Source organism: Salvelinus fontinalis, chromosome 40, assembly GCF_029448725.1.
Source record: "Salvelinus fontinalis isolate EN_2023a chromosome 40, ASM2944872v1, whole genome shotgun sequence".
Lineage (NCBI taxonomy): Eukaryota > Metazoa > Chordata > Actinopteri > Salmoniformes > Salmonidae > Salvelinus > Salvelinus fontinalis.
Window position 1 is genome coordinate 22,181,619 of NC_074704.1, and position 19,532 is coordinate 22,201,150.

At 45.4% G+C, this 19,532-nt stretch overlaps 1 protein-coding gene across 1 annotated transcript in view; it reads right to left on the reverse strand.

Annotated features, from left to right (window-relative positions):
- The window catches only part of LOC129840021 (mucin-5AC-like), a 54,704-nt gene extending 37,686 nt beyond the window's left edge, over window positions 1-17,018 (reverse strand). The window contains exon 1 of the mRNA XM_055907824.1: window positions 16,591-17,018. The gene's annotated coding sequence lies outside the window, so the exon portion shown is untranslated. The remainder of the gene's footprint in view (window positions 1-16,590) is intronic.
- Between the last annotated feature and the right edge of the window lie 2,514 nt (window positions 17,019-19,532).

Consider the following 19,532-nt stretch of genomic DNA (forward strand, 5'->3'; position numbering starts at 1 on the left):
CTTTTCCTATCACAAGCCCTCCCACCCACTCCTCCAGCTCTCCCCGTCCAACTGCCCCTCTACCCCAGCACCAACCGTTTCTTTTTTTTCAGTATTCCCCCCCTTCCCTCACTCCTAGATTTTCTTCTTAGCCACTTGTTCCATTTTCCGCTACTCTACCGCCTCGATACGCTATGAGATCTGCTCTCAGTCAACAGATGGTCTGGGCAGAAATCAGTGTTTGGAGCTCAACAAACAGGCTTGGCAAGGGAGGAGGAAGAGAGCGCAAGAGTGTGAAAGGCGGGGGGGGGGGGGGGGGGGGGGGAGTGAAAGAGATGGAAAAGGAAGGAGAGCAAGAGAGGGAAAGGGAGGGAAGAATGGAAGAGGAAAGGACTGGGAGAGCACAGACCGAGAGAGACTAATGCAGAAGCCATCTGACGGAGGGCGTCGTTAATAGTTTGACTGAAACTTCCATCAAGGCAACTTTCTATAGAGGGGCTATTCAGTGGGGGCAGATAGAGAAACCTAGAGGCCGAGCAGAAACTATTCAGTTACTTATTAACGTTGACACATACCATAGAGTGGAACATCTTGTCCACAACTCTCCACACAAACCTCAGTTTGCTACTTATTCACTTACTTCAATGTTCAGAGGAATTTCTTTCCGTCAAGACAGTTTGGCCGTGGCCCGTTAGTGAGCGACGCATGAGGCCTAACCGCACATTAGCCCAGTCAATTGGAAAGGCAAATGAACAAACAGACCACTTGTGGGGGACCCGGTGGAACTAGTTGGGCCGGTTTGATAGCAGATGAACAATAGAACTAATACCAACACCCCTCCCCCAAAACACCTGCACCCCTCTCAAATTCCCCCAATCTCTCTCCCTCCAAACTAATGGTCTGACCCTTATTTCAACCAGAGAGGACAAACAAAAAGCCTTCAGTGCCATTTTCCATGATTTCTTTTCCTCTCCTTCTGGCTCTAACTGCAGGCAGACAGGCTGTTCACCTCCTCCTCCCCCTTTCTCCTCTCTACTGTTACACATCTCCAGCACAGAGCAAGAGAGGGGCCAGGGAGGATAAAGGCACCATGAGGTGCCAAGCTTGCAGCCTGCATTCAACTGAGCAGGGCTACGCCAGAGCTGCTAGCTCTTCTTACACATCTCTACATTATTCAATGCTATATAGATATTATAGCATACTTCAACTCGATGACCTAAGATGTTTCTGTGAAACAGAATTTGTTATCAATGACTTGGCTGAATCAAGTTTGGAATATTGCCCAGGAGTTATAGGCCAGTCGAGTCTCAATCAATCGCCTAGTACATTGCGCATTTTCATCAATCTAATTTGGAGAGGAACCATGGCTAAACTACATTTAATAATTGGTCATCATCTCAAGTTCAACTCAATACGCAGTGTTTCAAACAACGCGGTTTGTGCTACCACTGCACAAGGATGGGCTCTGACACCAACGTAGCGACGTAATGATGCGTTGGGGAGATAGCGGGATGAGGGACACCACAGTGAGGGACGACTGCCATCTAAGTAAATGCAGCGGGCAGCGCCAGTGGGCCATGCAAGAGTCAGACTAACGCGCCGTCGCTGTACCCGCGTTCGGTGGACAGCAGCAGGGTAAAAGGGGGATGTTTTGGCCGTGGGCAGAATGGGCACTGGCCTGGCTTTACTTGTGCCCATCTCTGGTCCAGCAAATGCCAGGGGCTGCTGACTTGACCACTAATGCCAGGGGCTTACCAAAGTACAGCCTGTATCGCATTCCTTACCATGAACTGAGCCCACCTCTGGGTTGTGGTAGGTGGCATCACTAAAACCCTAGACATGCATATCACGGGCTTTGTTGAACTGTAGCAAGGCGATTAGTGAGGGTGTTAGAGACTCCTCTGCTTCAGAGCAGCTAGCTGTGGATTGTCCTACTTGAAAACTATTGCATGGCATCTTAAAACCACTCATCACCAAAAATGTCCTTATGACAAATTCTCAGGGAATTTCAGAGCAGCTTTCCATCCCAGGCTGAGTCTTGGCATAGATTTGCAATTGGAATGATTAAAAAAGGGGAACACCCCCCCCCCACAAAAATAAAACAATAGAATAAATTGCACGGCTGATAAAAATGCATGATGCCTTTCATATCTATGAAATAATGAGCCATTGTGCTCCCTTCCATTAATTTGCATAACAAATACCATTAAAAAAAGAGGGCTAATACCATATTCAGGACACAGCATGCTTACTTTCCAGCTAGCACTGCAGCTAATATCACAATTACCTCAATACCCTTGGCAACAATTACCATGTGTTGGAAGTATGCAAATTCATAAGCCGGTAGGAAATTGCTCCCGGGCCGCAGCCTGACAACACAGTGGCTGGGTATTAACCGACTAGCTAGTGTCCGTGAAAACAAACTCTGCAAGTTGTCTGCTTCTCTCTCTGGGTGTGGGGTGAACGCTGCCATCGTAAGCTTGTTGGGGTGGGCTGTCTGGACGGAAGAAACTCGTTGCCCCTCAGGCTCAGTCTCATATTTGCATCCAACTCGCCCCTCGCTTTCTTTCTTGCAGTTTAATCACAGCCGTTTGTCTGCAATCCCCCTAGAGTGCCAGCCACGTTTTAGCAGCGCAAAAAAAAATGGGTCACTTATGATATCCCTTTAATACAAAACAGAGGGGGATTTAGCTGTGTTGAGAGTGGGTTGGAAATGCAGTCGGACTACAGTGAGAACAAAAAAGAGAGAAAAAAAGAGAAAGAAGGGTAGCGGATGGAGCAGGGTGGTGTTACTGACGACAGCGTAGTGTCATAACAGTCTCAACCACGGGTTAAAAAACTAAGAAGATACATTGTTTTCTCTGCTAGCTCACAGAGGGAGCTGAACGAGGAGAGCGCGGAGGGGAAATATGAGGGGGTGCTTCAATGATAAATCCACCATAAAGGTTTGAGGTTGAGGTCCAGTGTCACGTGCACTAGAATGCCTGGGGAAGCTCGGGCCAGGGCGTCTGTCGGTGACCCGAGCCACCCCGTCCACATTCCAGCTCGGCCTGTCAAGACTCCTCAGGGAAGCAGCCTATAAAACAGCTGTCAGAGGAAGGGTGTGTACGAATATATACACTGAAGAGTTGGTCCCATGTTTCATGAGCTGAAATAAAATAAGACTGCAGATAATTTCCATATGCACTAAAAGTTCTCAAATGTTAGGCACACATTTGTTTACAATGTAGCATTTCTCCTTTGCCAAGATAATCCATCCACCTGGCAGATGTTGGCATATAAAGAAGCTGATTAAAAACGTGATGATCATTACACAGGTGCACCTTGTGCTGGGGACAAAAAAAGGCCACTTAAAACGTGCAGTTGTGTTCCAAAACGCCACAGATGTCTCCAGTTGTTAGGGAGTGTGCAATTGTTTTTGTCCCACACTGAAGAGGTGTGGGACAACATTCCACAGGACACAATCAACAGCCTGATCAACTATGCGATGGGAGGTGTCACGCTGCATGAGGCTGCATCCTACCTTTTTTTTTTTAAAGGTATGTGTGGCCAACAGATGCGTATCTGTATTCCCAGTCATGTGAAATCCATAGATTAGGGGTAATTAATTACAAATTGACTGACTGGCTTACATAAACTGTAACTCAGTAAAATCTTTTACATTGTTGCATTCATATTTTTGTTCAGAATACACTGTGTGTGAGAGAGCAGGTTTACCACACCGTGCATTCCTCTGATTCCACTGTGCTGTACAGAGTACTTGCATCATCTTTGACTACAAGACTGTGGACAATATACCTCCATTTTAGACTGCACTGCCAAAGCAAACCCTGTGTCTGTGACCAACCTTCCCTGACTGCTCCTGTGCCTGACAGAGACAACCCAATTGAGCATTTAACAGTGTCTGCTAGCTAGACTAAACTGGGCCTGGAGGGTAGAGAGTATGGTGTAACTGAGCTATATAGTGCCATGGGTGTTTGACAAAACAGGGGCCTCAAGTCTCTGGCTATTCATTAATGGACTGCTGTCTGAGTGAGGCCTTGCTGTGTGGATGCCTCCGAAGTACTGGGGCTCTGGCCAGAGGAAACATTGGCCTCATTCATAGTGTGTGTGTGAGTGTGTATGTATGTATAAAGGGTATGACAAGGAAAGGAGGGTGGATAATGAGGGAGAGAGCATAGAGGCTTTAGAAAGACGAGTTTACAAGGAGAAAAGAGTATTGGAGAATGAGGGATTTATTGGGGAAGGAAGGGGGTTTCCAACATGGAACTTTTTTATAGGACCAGTTCCCTGCAGACAGGAAAAGGGGCATTCACTAGTCAAAGTCAACAACTGACCAAGCTCACTAGAAGTTACAACAACGCATTTTGATGAGAGGTCGACCGATTAATCGGAATGGCCGATTTCAAGTTTTCATAACAATCGGAAATTGGTATTTTTGGACAACGTTTTTTTTTTACACCTTTATTTAAGTAGGCAAGTCAGTTAAGAACACATTCTTAATTTCAACAACGGCCTAGGAATGGTGGGTTAACTGCCTTGTTCAGGGGCAGAACGACAGATTTTTACCTTGTCAGCTCGGGGATTCAATTTCGCAACCTTACGGTTAACTAGTCCAACGCTTTAACCACCTGCCTTACATTGCACTCCACGAGGAGCCTGCCTGTTACGCGAATGCAGTAAGAAGCCACGGTAAGTTGCTAGCTAGCATTAAACTTATCTTATAAAAAACAAACAATCAATCATAATCACTAGTAAACTTCACATGGTTGATGATATTACTAGTTTATCTAGCGTGTCCTGCGGTGCATATAAACGATGCGCATTCGCGAAAAAGGACTGTCGTTGCTCCAACGTGTACCTAACCATAAACATCAATGCCTTTCTTAAAATCAATACACAGAAGTATATATTTTTAAACCTGCATATTTAGCTAAAAGAAATCCAGGTTAGCAGGCAATATTAACCAGGTGAAATTGTGTCACTTCTCTTGCGTTAATTGCACGCAGAGTCAGGGTATATGCAGCAGTTTGGGCCGCCTGGCTCGTTGCTAACTAATTTGCCAGAATTTTATGTAATTATGACATAACATTGAAGGTTGTACAATGTAACAGCAGTATTTAGACTTAGGGATGCCACCCTTTATATAGAATACGGAACGGTTCCGTATTTCACTGAAAGAATAATCGTTTTGTTTTCGAAATTATAGTTTCCGGATTCGACGATATTAATGACCAAAAGCTCGTATTTGTGTGTTATTATGTTAAAATTAAGTCTATGATTTGATAGAGCAGTCTGACTGAGCGGTGGTAGGCAGCAGCAGGCTCGTAAGCATTCATTCAAACAGCACTTTTGTGCATTTTGCCAGCAGCTCTTCGCAATGCTTCAAGCATTGAGCTGTTTATGACTTCAAGCCTATCAAGATTAGGCTGGTGTAACCGATGTGAAATGGCTAGCTAGTTAGCGGGGTGCGCGCTAATAGCGTTTCAAACGTCACTCGCTCTGAGACTTGGAGTAGTTGTTCCCCTTGCACTGCAAGGGCCGCGGCTTTTGTGGAGGGATGGGTAACGATGCTTCGAGGGTGGCCGTTGTCGATGTGTTCCTGGTTCGAGCCCAGGTAGGGGCGAGGAGAGGGACGGAAGCTATACTGTTACACTGGCAATACTAAAGTGCCTATAAGAACATCCAATAGTCAAAGGTAAATGAAATATAAATGGTATACAGAGAAATAGTCCCATAACTCCTATAATAACTACAACCTAAAACTTCTTACCTGGGAATATTGAAGACTCGTGTTAAAAGGAACCATCAGCTTTCATATGTTCTCATGTTGAGCAAGGAACTTAAAAGTTAGCTGTTTTACATGGCACATATTGCACTTTCGCATTATTTAAACCAAATTGAACATGTTTCATTATTTATTTGAGGCTAAATTGATTTAATTGATGTATTATATTAAGTTCAAATAAGTGTTCATTCAGTATTGTTGTAATTGTCATCATTACAAAAAATATATATATATATATATATATTTTTTTTAAATCGGCATCGGCTTTTTTGGTCCTCCAATAATCGGTATCTGCATTGAAAAATCATAATCGGTGGACCTCTAATTTTGACCAAAACAGATCCACACACACGGGTTGTGTTCATTAGGGAATATCGTAGCAAAGTGTTTCGCAATGGAAAACGAAAACTAGCATTTCTTATTGGTCAAGTTCAGGTTATCCCTCCCCAGTCCATTTTCTTACATTGAGTGCCTAATGAATACAACCCAAGGCAGTCATTAACCTACCAACTGCATGAGATAAGACAGCCTCCTAAATAGTTCCTAACCACTGAGGGGGGGGGGGGGGGGGGGGGGGGGGGGTTGTTGAGCAGGGAAAGCCAGAACCCCCCCCCTCCCCTATCTAGACTGCCAGCCTGTCCAAAGAGGGAGCCAATATATTTAGTAAGAGGAGGAAGTTGAATGAACTCTTAGGACTGGTGGTGGAAGAGCGGAGGATGGGGTGAAGTGTGTGGGGTGTAGAGAGTGAGCTTAAGACTGTTGCTCCGTCTGCCCATATAAGGCAGTGTTGCAGAGTTCTGCTGCATCACCACAGAACACTCAGAAAACATGGCACGCAGAGAGATCCAATCTCCTGATGAAATCCACCAACACAAGACAGTCATTACTCACAGCATGATGACAGGAGAGGCTCTGCTGAGCATATTTTCCCAGCTCGGTTCTCAACCCAGTTGCATGGCTGTCTCAGTCAGTCTCGACTAAATGAAAGATGCTCCCCAACGCACTGCTGTTACCGTAGACCTAGGAGTCGCCTGCTCTCAGTTTGGAAAATCAACAAAGGCAAGCCAGGCAGGTCACTAGTGAGTCGGTATTCGACGTCCATCCAGGTCTGAGGACGTCGGGAGATGACGTGGAAATCGGCCACTAGGGGCAACAGTGAGCGATGTTACCTTCAAGGAGGCTTTGGTTGTGGACCGGGATGGGTGTAAGCATCTGCCTCTGGTTCTAAAGGTTGCAAGTTCAAATCCAGCAATAGAAGTTGTTTTTGATATTTGTCAAGCCCATCCTAAACCATTCGGAGTTGATGCCTAAGCTTAGCCATAAACACTTAGAAATTGGACATTTGAGAAACATGGATGAAAGTCTAATTCTAAGGCGAGACTGAAGTTGTTGAGGCAAACTATACGATCAAGCCCCAATATTCTCCTATTCCATTAATTGGAGAGGGGTTACATTTCAAGCCAGCCCAGCATGTTGGATATGTATTTAATAGATTATCTTGGGTGACAACATGTTTGAATGTGTATGTATTTAAAGGCCCAGTGTAGTCAAAAACATGATTTTCCTGTGTTATTATATATTTCCATACTATGAGGTTGAAATAATCCTGAAAATTATGATCATGCCCTTTTAGTGTAAGAGCTGCTTGAAAAGACTGCCTGAAATTTCAGCCTGTTGTGGTGGGATGGAGTTTGGGCCTGCCTGGTGACATCAGAAAATTAGTTAATAGACCAATAGCTCTGTGCTAAGAAGCCATCTGTTAAAATATTTTTTTGTTGTTGAAAACTTAATTGTTACCCAGAAATGATTTGATATAGAGATTTTAAAAAATGGCTGCATTTGACCTTTAATAGGCCTAAATTACATTGGGCAAAAGTGCAGCATGAGATTATGATAAGATCCTATATGTAGGCTGCAACTAGCGAGTGGTTGTTCGAGGCTCTATATAGGCTAGTAGGCAGGGTATAAGAAGGGTATGTGCCGTAAGTGGCGAGGCGTGTGTGAGTGAGTGATGTCCTCGGCAGACCCAACACTAACCACAACTGCCGCATTCTTACACACACACACACTGCACAAGAGGCAGGAAACCACACAAAACAAAACACAGCTCTACTCCAAAGAATTCATTCTGGGACACAGTGAGGGAGGGAGAGGCGCTAGCATTCCTTCACAGTCCCTGCTGGCGTCTGATAATAACAAAAAGGCTGTGGTTGCCGACCCAACTTTCCCAGGATCTTTAGTCGGCTGCACACAAAGATCCAGAGCTTTTGCATACGTGTATATTCTCTACTTTAGGTGCAGAGAACAGGCTACTCAGTGGAATGGTGCTCGTTTCATAAAGTTAGATCAACGCTGAATCGTTGTCTGCAAGACCACATGGATCACAGTATTCCACAGAAGCGAATATTATAGCATAAAACTACAGTAAGACAAAAACACCACGCATTCAACATGATCATTCGTCAAGTTACCAGGGAAACATCCATGCAGCATCATTCTATAGTAACCATTGGATCTCAATCAGCTTAAATGGGGGATATGTATTCAGATTTTCTTCAGTTATACAGTGTTGTTTAGAAGTAGCCTACAGTGCTGTTTAGAATGATGGAGCCAGCTAAATTTAGAGCAGATTGTGTTAAACTGTAGCATAGCCTACCTGTGTATTTTGCCTAGTGGCGCACGCTGTTGACTAACTTTATACTACTTTGCCCAAATCCGGTTCTGTTACATAGATCGTGCAGACGTCGATCCAACTTTGTTAAACGAGCACCATGACAATTTGCCCAATGACTGCATGCGTCAGTTCTCTGCGCGTAGAGAATATATACACTCGGAAGCTTTTAGTGCTGTAGACGAAAGATCCTGAAAAAGCCAGAGCCACAGCCACACCGTAACAAAAACAGGCCATGGTGGACGACACACTACTGTGGGCTCTCCCAGGGAAGCGATGCACCGCTGCCTTCCCAAGCTCGCCCTATGGTGGCAGGCTTTTCACAGGGACCTGAGGGTGAGGGCAAGGTGCTGATCTCCTATGAGGCATCTCAAAAGGAGAAACTCTCCCATAGAGGAAAACTTGCTGACCTTTACCCTTCCGTTTAACCAGAACCACTGGCACAATGGACTCAGAGTGGAATTACTCAGTGGGAATATGAGCTCATGCCGACCTGAAAAGCCACCGCTACTAACTAACTAAAGCTCATTGCATCTCATCTGGCAGTACACTGAAGAAGTAGCACTCATTTCAGTTTGAGACAGAATTGAAGCATAAAACCGATGATGTCAATGGCAAATCGAATATCAAAAATGACCTATCAAATCCCTCCATGGCTAATCAAAAAACGAACACACAGGATCCCCAAGCCAGCCAGCATTAAATGACTACGGGTACAATCCAAAACAACATGAGACCCGCTACTAGAGCCCTGCACGGGCAAGAATTTAAAGCCCGAACCCTAACCATGCCCGAGACGTTGCTACTCTCCATCTGTCACAAGCTCCTTGCACTCCAAGTCAGTGAGTAACCATAGCAAGGGCTCCACTTGGGCTGCTCTGCTCAATTAAGAGACATGAGAGCAGTTCGCTGTAAACTCAGACAAAACGCAAGGAACATTGTTATGATCCTGGTCATATATGACTGTACTGCGCAGCAGAGCACAAGCAAAGGGCTCAGCTTCAAAATGTTAGTGGTCAATTTAGTGATAACCCAGCCCTGTCTGTATCCTAGTTATTGATGAATAAACAGGCCCCAACCCGATGTTTAATGCCGGGGCCCGTCGGGCAGGGGAGCTCTACCCCACCAAGCACCCTTTCCCTGCATCACCCCACCCGTCACTGGGTGTCCCCTGCACTGTGGTTGGATGATGGGACTTCTGGAAGCCCCGCCCCATGTATAGTTGGCACGCCACAGAGCTGCTTAACTCTAGACTAAGACTTGTACAATGTGTCGGCACTCTCCTACCTCCGTGGATGACTGATGAGAACCCCTTTTGGAGACACCAGGGCACAAAGCCCCTTCGCCAACTTGGTTACACCACAGATATACGGAGAAAACAAAAGATGCTTCTAAGCTATTCTATGGATCAGTAGTGGACATCTCCTAGTCATGGAGGACTGCAGTCTGTGCATGCCCCTGTTCCAGTCCAGCTTCTGCGAATAAACCCTATCTTGGTCAAATGAAAGACCAGAATTAGTTGATTGCTTGGCTGAAGTGTGTCCTGCATTGGAACAAAATCCTGCAAGCGCTGCAGCCCTCCAGGATTAGAGCCGCTGTCGCGGGACACTAAGCATTGGATTAGCCATGCTAAACAATTCATGAGCTGGACTGTGTACTTAAAACACGTTCAAGTTAATTAATTCCATAGGGGGGCACGGAGAATGTGCTAACTTACGTTAAAGCGCTCGATAACGGGATGGGGAGGATAAGGCTGTGGCGAGTCACGCTACAGGCTAAGTGGATAGTTAGTGTAGCCAATTAGCCTTGGGGGAATCAGATGGGGATGGGCTAGCCTAGCCTAACAAGTTAGTGTTAAGGGAAATCATAAGACAATGGGGTAACCTAGTCATGTAGCCTGGGGGGAATGAGAAGGGAATGGACTCGCGGCTAGCCTAGCCACTAGCCTACGTGCTGCAGGCAGTCAGAACAATCTGGATAAAACTGGACCAGGTTCAAAGCAGCACTGAGCCAGGTTTGGTCTGGGGGTCTCTTCAGGACAAGGCATGAATAGGGGCGAATGTTCCCGCAGGGTGGGAGATGGCAGAGGGGAGGTGTGTGTGCTGGTTGTCAGTGGGTAATCTGGGGATTAAAAGGTAACAGACAGGTCCCATTGTCTGCCCCTGTGCCCACTGAGCCCCCTTTGGCCTGGGGCATAGAGGGGCGTATGGATTAGCTCAGCCGAGGCAGGGGGACAGGGGTAGCAGCTGGCACGCTTGGTTTTGGCCAAAATCCCACGAGAACAACCACAGAACAACCAGACATGGGACACCAGGGCTCTAAATTCATAATTCCTTGATTCTTTTAAAAACCACCTCTCTAAAAACAAGTCTCTCACTGTTGCTGCCTGCTATAGACCACCCTCTGCCCCCAGCTGTGCTCTGGACACCATATGTGAACTGATTGCCCCCCATCTATCTTCAGAACTCGTGCTACTAGGCAACCTAAACTGGAACATTCTTAACACCCGAGCCACCCTACAATCTAAGCTTGATGCCCTCAATCTCACACAAATTATCAATGAACCTACCAGGTACCACCCCAAAGCCGTAAACACGGGCACCCTCATAGATATCATCCTAACCAACTTGTCCTATAAAACAGCAGAGGTGTATTTCAACAAAGATCTCAGTGATCACTGCCTCATTGCCTGCATCCGTAACGGGTCAGCGGTCAAACAACCTCCACTCATCACTGTCAAACGCTCCCTGAAACATTTCAGCGAGCAGGCCTTTCTAATCGACCTGGCCGGGGTATCCTGGAAGGATATTGATCTCATCCCGTCAGTAGAGGATGCCTGGTTATTTTTTTTTTTAAATGCCTTCCTCACCATCTTAAGTAAGCATGCCCCATTCAAGAAATTTAGAACCAGGAACAGAAATAGCCCTTGGTTCTCTCCAGACCTGACTGCCCTTAACCAACACAAAAACATCCTATGGCGTTCTGCATTAGCATCGAACAGCCCCTGTGATATGCAACTTTTCAGGGAAGCTAAAAACCAATATACACAGGCAGTTAGCCAAGGCTAACTTTTTCAAGCAGAAATTTGCTACCTGCAACACAAACTCAAAAAAGTTCTGGGACACTGTAAAGTCCATGGAGAATAAGAACACCTCATCCCAGCTGCCCACTGCACTGAAGATAGGAAACACTGTCACCACCGATAAATCTACTATAATTGAGAATTTCAATAAGCATTTTTCTACGGCTGGCCATGCTTTCCACCTGGCTACCCCTACCGCGGTCAACAGCACTGCACCCCCCACAGCAACTTGCCCAAGCCTTCCCCATTTCTCCTTCTCCCAAATTCAGTCAGCTGATGTTCTGAAAGAGATGCAAAATCTGGACCCTTACAAATCAGCCGGGCTAGATAATCTGGACCCTTTCTTTCTAAAATTATCTGCCGAAATTGTTGCAACCCTTGTTCAACCTCTCTTCCGTGTCATCTGAGATTCCCAAAGATTGGAAAGCAGCTGCGGTCACCCCCCTCTTCAAAGGGGGGACACTCTTGACCCAAATTGCTACAGACCTATCTCCATCCTACCCTGCCTTTCTAAGGTCTTCGAAAGCCAAGTCAAACAGATCACCGACCATTTCGGATCCCACCGTACCTTCTCCACTATGCAATCTGGTTTCAGAGCTGGTTATAGGTGCACCTCAGCCACGCTCAAGGTCCTAAACGATATCTTAACCGCCATCGATAAGAAACAATATTGTGCAGCCGTATTCATTGACCTGGCCAAGGCTTTTGACTCTGTCAATCACCACATCCTCATCGGCAGACTCAACACCCTCGGTTTCTCAAATGATTGCCTCGCCTGGTTCACCAACTACTTTTCCGATAGAGTTCAGTGTGTCAAATCAGAGGGCCTGTTGTCTGGGCCTCTGGCAGTCTCTATTGCGGTGCCACAGGGTTTAATTCTTGGGCCAACTCTTTTCTCTGTATATATCAATGACGTCGCTCTTGCTGCTGGTGAGTCTCTGATCCACCTCTAAGCAGACAACACCTTTTTGTATACTTCTGGCCCTTCTTTGGACACTGTTAACTACCCTCCAGACGAGCTTCAATGCCATACAACTCTCCTTCCATAGCCTCCAACTGCTCTTAAAGACAAGTAAAACTAAATGCATGCTCTTCAACCGATCGCTGCCTGCAACTGCCCGTCGGTCCAACATCACTACTCTGGACGGTTCGGACTTAGAATATGTGGACAACTACAAATACCTAGGTGTCTGGTTAGACTGTAAACTCTCCTTCCAGACTCACATCAAACATCTCCAATCCAAATTTAAATCTAGAATTGGCTTCCTATTTCGCAACAAAGCATCCTTCACTCATGCTGCCAAACATACCATCGTAAAACTGACCATCCTACTGATCCTCGACTTCGGCGATGTCATTTACAAAATAGCCTCCAATACCCTACTCAATAAATTGGATGCAGTCTAACACAGTGCCATCCGTTTTGTCACCTAAGCCCCATATACTACCCACCACTGCAACCTGTACGCTCTCGTTGGCTGGCCCTCGCTTCATACTCGTCGCCAAACCCACTGGCTCCAGGTCATCTACAAGACCCTGCTCGGTAAAGTCCCACCTTATCTCAGCTCGCTGGTCACCATAGCAGCAACCACCTGTAGCACGCGCTCCAGCAGGTATATCTCTCTGGTCACCCCCAAAACCAATTCTTCCTTTTCTTCGTTCCAGTTCTCTGCTGCCAATGACTGGAACGAACTACAAACATTTCTGAAACTGGAAACACTTATCTCCCTCACTCGCTTTATGCACCAGCTGTCAGAGCAGCTCACAGATTACTGCACATGTACATAGCCCATCTATAATTTAGCCCAAACTACCTCTCCCCTACTGCATTTATTTTGCTCCTTTGCACCCCATTATTTCTATCTCTACTTTGCACAATCTTCCACTGCAAATCTACCATTCCAGTGTTTTACTTGCTACATTATATTTACTTCACCACCACAGCCTTTTTTTGCCTTTACCTCCCTTATCTCACCTCATTTGCTCAAATTGTATATAGACTTGTTTTCTACTGTATTATTGACTGTTTGTTTTACTCCATGTGTAACTCTGTGTTGTTGTACGTGTCAAACTGCTTTGCTTTATCTTGGCCAGGTCCCAATTGTAAATGAGAACTTGTTCTCAACTTGCCTACCTGGTTAAATAAAGGTTAAATAAAAAATTAATTAAAACATTTCTCGCCTCTTCTCAAAACCAATTGGAGAAGGTCTGAGGGGTTTGCGAAGGAGGCAAGGGGATAGGTTGCGGGGAATCACTGAAACACTAATTGAGAAGAAGCCATGACAGACCAGGGACACCAGGCTTTGGAGGGATGGGGAGGGTGAGGCTGACAGTGGGATGGCTACAGGGCCGCTCCTCTCTGGGGATCAGGAAGAAAGTCAATAGTGGAAAGTAGCTGTGCTCTGTGTTGCTGCTGCCGCAGGGCCAGATCAGTTACCAGGGCTATGAGCAGCCAGGGTGAGCCCAGGCCAGATGGACTGATCCCATCGCGCCTGCCTGGCTGCCCTGCACTTGGGCACACACACCCCATGGCTCTATTACTGAACACACAGACCTGGGTTACTCATGGGTCGAGAGGCAGACCAGAGGAAAACAGGATATGTGTAACCAGCCACGACACACACAGCAAGGGCCGTCATGCACAGCAGGGGTTGTCATACACACACCTCAAACCTTGGGGTCAACACCTAAACACAAATCAAACCTTGTCCCAAAGCACACCATTAAAACAAACCAGATATGGCTAAAGTATATTGGGATGCAGCGTGTATAGATTTGAATGAAGCCTCATTGGAAAAATATGAAATAAGTGGACTTATTTGTTCTTTGAGCAGCCATCTCAAGGTCAGACCAGAACACAGGATCTGACCAAATCCAATTCCTGAATGTGCTGAACACAGATCATAGCAGAGCCACATCTCACAATGCCAGGCGGCCAGAGTCTAAAAGCAGCGTGTGTCCATTGCGTCATGGCTAATAAAGAGAACGCTGAATACCAAGGCACAGACCACCAGTGGCAAGCGCTACAGCAGCACAACCAACCACAGCCTTCCATGGGACAGCCGGCAACTGCACAGCCCTTCCACACTGGAGACCGTGTCTGCGTCCCAAATAGCACCCGTCTCCCTATATTTGGGACAGACTTACTGAGACACCATAGAAACCAGTGAGAGAACGCATGATGAAACCTACTGTAATTGTATTCACAGGATGCGTGACGTATGGAATGCAGCAAATCGAGGGATTTTACGGCTGTTGATAGGGTAGATAATAGCTAGTGAGCAGGTGTGTGGTGTGTAATTAGGTACCATTTCATCTGCTCACTATGCAGGGCATAGGAAATGGATTTGAGCCCATTGACCTTGACATCCATTAGGTAACATCTCAGCAGCTGTTAGGTTGATGCTTTCGCGTGGCCCCAACAAGAGCAAATAAAGGAGCATTAGCAAAGTGGAAAGCCATGAGTCAACAGCACACCTTCGTGACTCCCACACTCCCAAGACTATTATTTAAGTGAATTTGTTGAAGGCACCCAACAAAATAACAGATACTGACCTGCGGAATTTTACGCCTGTATCCAATTTAAATCAGCGGTCCGACAATGCAATGCCAACCACCTGGATTTCTGTGAAAGTCTTACCGAAAATAGACAACTGCAGCTGCCCCATAGGTCGCCATGTTGACTAACAAGGTAGTGTACACTACAGGAGAGGAACCATTTGAAGAGCACCAGTGCATTTACATTCCAAGACTAGTTGGGTGCCTTGAAAAGGAAGAGTCATGTCTCCTTTAAGAAATCAAATGACAATTTAGCTTTTAATTAACAGTTGTCAGATTGAAAGATAGCACTAGATCACTGATAAAAGGCATGCTATGCTATACAGAACAATTGATGACAACAGCAGATATGACCAGACTGATGCTGTCTGATAGACTTTTGAAAACTGATGAAGAATCAGTCATTTGATAGACTTCTGTTGACACCCAATCAGTGACATTGAGATGGGGTAGGTGGGATGGCATTGGCGGGCAGGTGGAAAGCATGTGCCCCATTACGGATTATGTAACATGTATTTGGAGCCAAACCCCAGAAGACAGTATCACTGGGATCTGACATTTCAGAAGCATCAGATGGCACTCTCCCTCTAGCGCTGCCCAGTCTCAGTCTTGTCATGGATGATATCTCTGAATGTGTAGGTGTGAATAGATCTTGGTGAGCAGTATAATCTAGCAGACATCTCCAGACCGACACTCCCGTTTTCACTGACGTGCTGCTGGTGTAAAAACTCAAAATCTTCTTGTGATAGAGAAACATATAGGTCTGCCCATCACAATTTCCCTATCAATTGTGCTCACAGAGTTTCAGCTGGATGTTAATGGTTTGTACAACGGGAGATTGATTCAGCAATGTAACCAACTAAGAAATGATTTAGACCAATGTTCTTTCATAGCGCCACATGTAAAGGATGCACTTTCGATTGGGCTATCAATCGATAATGGGATCGCGTTTACACCTGCTCTCCATTCGAAAACGCAGTTTCATAGCAGAGTTTACTGGTGAGCCACAGAGAATTTAACAAAGCCCAAATCTCAGGACACAATCATGAACGGTAAATTAACCCCGGTTTTGCAGTAGCCATTTGGGGCCCTCTCACTCTCATAACAATGGGAGTCTGAGTTGGGGCTATAATAGGGGTACGTTTGGTGCCGAGGTTAGTCAATAAATTGTTTAAATTAAGAGAACTTAGGCTACGCATACAGTTGTGTCCAGTCACCTCATGCGCCTTGACACGGCTATTTTAGGGAAAGGAAACCACCATCCAAACAGTTCACCGACGTTGTAGGCGTCACATCATATCCAGTTTGAAAACATGGGCTTTCAACAACGAACGTTTGATCGGTGTCATTTCGTGAGCTTTGTTTGGATAACGTAGCAGCCATTGTTTAACGCGAAAGCAGCATGAATTAGCAGAAAATAATAAGACACCGAAATGGCAACAATATATCCAATAAATTGCTTATTGCGAGACGTTTGCTGGCTCGTGCTACAATGTATCAATTCCCACTCACCGTAAGAATGTCGAGGCACGCTTCGCAGCGTTTCCCCCAAATTCTTTCCTTTTTTAAGGCTTCTTCCTCGCTGGCTGGACAAAAACAGACCAAATATGTCGATGCGGAGGTTATAAACGTGCAGCTGGCTCCCTTCACTGCCAAGCTTCACACCCAAGCTGTAGATTCAATTGACTTGTTCAAACGGCGTGCATCCCTCTTTTAGTAACGTTCTCAGGACCGCAGAAGCTCACTCTCGAGATGAGGAATCGAATGAGTGGCGTTACCACACAGTCGAGCGAGGGTGAAATTGCAGGAGAAGCATGCCCCCAAAAAAATCGATTTCTCCAGCTAGGAACCAATGAAGAACATGGCCTGAGGTTTATTTAAAAAAATATGGATGATGTCATATGCTAAACCACTGCCCCTCCTTTTATTTTCTGTGCGCGAGAGTGCCTTGCCCCAATGCCCCATCCCTCACCCATTCTCTGTGTATGAAGTTCCAAAATCCAGCTGCATGGCTAATATTTAAACTACTGCAGGCCTACACTGGATGCCTGTAAGGCCAAACAAATAGGCTAGGCTACATAAGTATGTACACACATTAGTCTGTAAAGGTTTCAGTTTCAGTTGGTTAAAAAAAATCGATTTGAATGCAATTGATAGTTTCTTGATATCAATGAAGAATCGGCATATTTATTCAACTGAGAAAGGCATTGTTCACACTCCTGGTCTGGTTATGTCTTATTTATTAGCATAATGTCACTGTCTGATGAAAACCTTAACTCAGTTTTTACAAAGCAGTAACTCAATGTGCTCTGAACATTTCATAACTCTAGGACCAACAACATTTACCCCAAATTTCATTATTGTATGTTCGTTAATTGGAAAATATGGTCATGTTATAAATTTCCTGAAAAGTTTCTGTTCTGGAGATGAGGTTTTCATCAGACAGCGACGATAAGGTGCGTTTGTTGATGGTGCTTATGAAGACATACAGCCTCAGCTACTTTGCTGCATGGCACTGACTGCCCCCAATGGGAGTGGCAGCTTGCTTCTGTTCCCTCAGTTGCAGCTGCTGGCTTTACAATAGGAATCAATGAAAAGACAGGGAACATACAAAGACTATGAAATTGACAGAAAGAGACTGAATCGGGCCAAGAAATCTGACATCAACTAGTTTGTTATACAGCAAGACGACAAAGAAGAAGAACGAATGAAAGAGGAGGCTTTGGGCAAAGAAAAGTCCAAACTCACAGTGCCAGGAGAGGAGAGGGTTAGACTGGAAACAGACATGATGCATTCATTCACTCTGGACTAGAGTGATGTGAAATATGTGCAGTCGTGGCCAAAAGTTTTGAGAATGACACAAATATTAATTTTCAAAGTCTGCTGCCTCAGTTTGTATGATGGCAATTTGCATATACTCCAGAATGTTATGAGGAGTGATCAGATGAATTGCAATTAATTGCAAAGTCCCTCTTTGCTATGCAAATGAACTGAATCCCCCAAAAAACATTTCCACTGCATTTCAGCCCTGCCACAAAAGGACCAGCTGACATCATGTCAGTGATTCTCTCGTTAACACAGGTGTGAGTGTTGACGAGGACAAGGCTGGACATCACTCTGTCATGCTGATTGAGTTAGAATAACAGACTGGAAGCTTCAAAAGGAGGGTGGTGCTTGGAATCATTGTTCGTCCTCTGTCAATCATGGTTACCTGCAAGGAAACATGTGCCGTCATCATTGCTTTGCACAAAAAGAGCTTCACAGGCAAGGATATTGCTGCCAGTAAGATTGCACCTAAATCAAACCATTTATCAGATCATCAAGAACTTCAAGGACAGCAGTTAAATTGTTGTGAAGCAGGCTTCAGGGCGCCCAAGAAAGTCCAGCAAGCACCAGGACCGTCTCCTAAAGTTGATTCAGCTGCAGGATTGGGGCACCACCAGTACAGAGCTTGCTCCGGAATGGCAGCAGGCAGGTGTGAGTGCATCTGCACGCACAGTGAGGCGAAGTCTTTTGGAGGATGACCTGGTGTCAAGAAGGGCAGCAAAGAAGCCACTTCTCTCCAGGAAAAACATCAGGGACAGACTGATATTCTGCAAAAGGTACAGGGATTGGACTGCTGAGGACTGGGGTAAAGTCATTTTCACTGATGAATCCCCTTTCCGATTGTTTGGGGCATCCGGAAAAAAGCTTGTCCGGAGAAGACAAGGTGAGCGCTACCGTCAGTCCTGTGTCATGCCAACAGTAAAGCAACCTGAGACCATTCATGTGTGGGGTTGCTTCTCAGCCAAGGGAGTGGGCTCACTCACAATTTTGCCTAAGAACACAGCCATGAATAAAGAATGGTACCAACACATCCTCCGAGAGCAACTTCTCCCAACCATCCAGGAACAGTTTGGTGACGAACAATGTCTTTTCCAGCATGATGGGGCACCTTGCCATAAGGCAAAAGTGATAACTTAGTGGCTCGGGGAACAAAACATCAATATTTTGGGTCCATGGCCAGGAAACTCCCCAGACCTTAATCCCATTGAGAACTTGTGGTCAATCCTCAAGAGGCGGGTGGACAAACAAAAACCCACAAATTCTGACAAACTCCAAGCATTGATTATGCAAGAATGGGCTGCCATCAGTGAGGATGTGGATTGCAGAGGTCTTGAAAAAGAAGGGTCAACACTGCAAATTTTGACTCTTTGCATCAACTTCATGTAATTGTCAAAAGCCTTTGACACTTATGAAATGCTTGTAATTATATTTCTGTATTCCATAGTAACATCATCTGACAAAAATATCTAAAGACTCTGAAGCAGCAAACTTTGTGGAAATTAATATTTGTGTCATTCTCAAAACTTTTGGCCACAACTGAAGACATAGGGATCCTCACCATTCAAACTGCCTTTCTTACAGTGTGTGTGTGTGTGTGTGTGTTTCCCACACCTCCATTATAGTGTGCG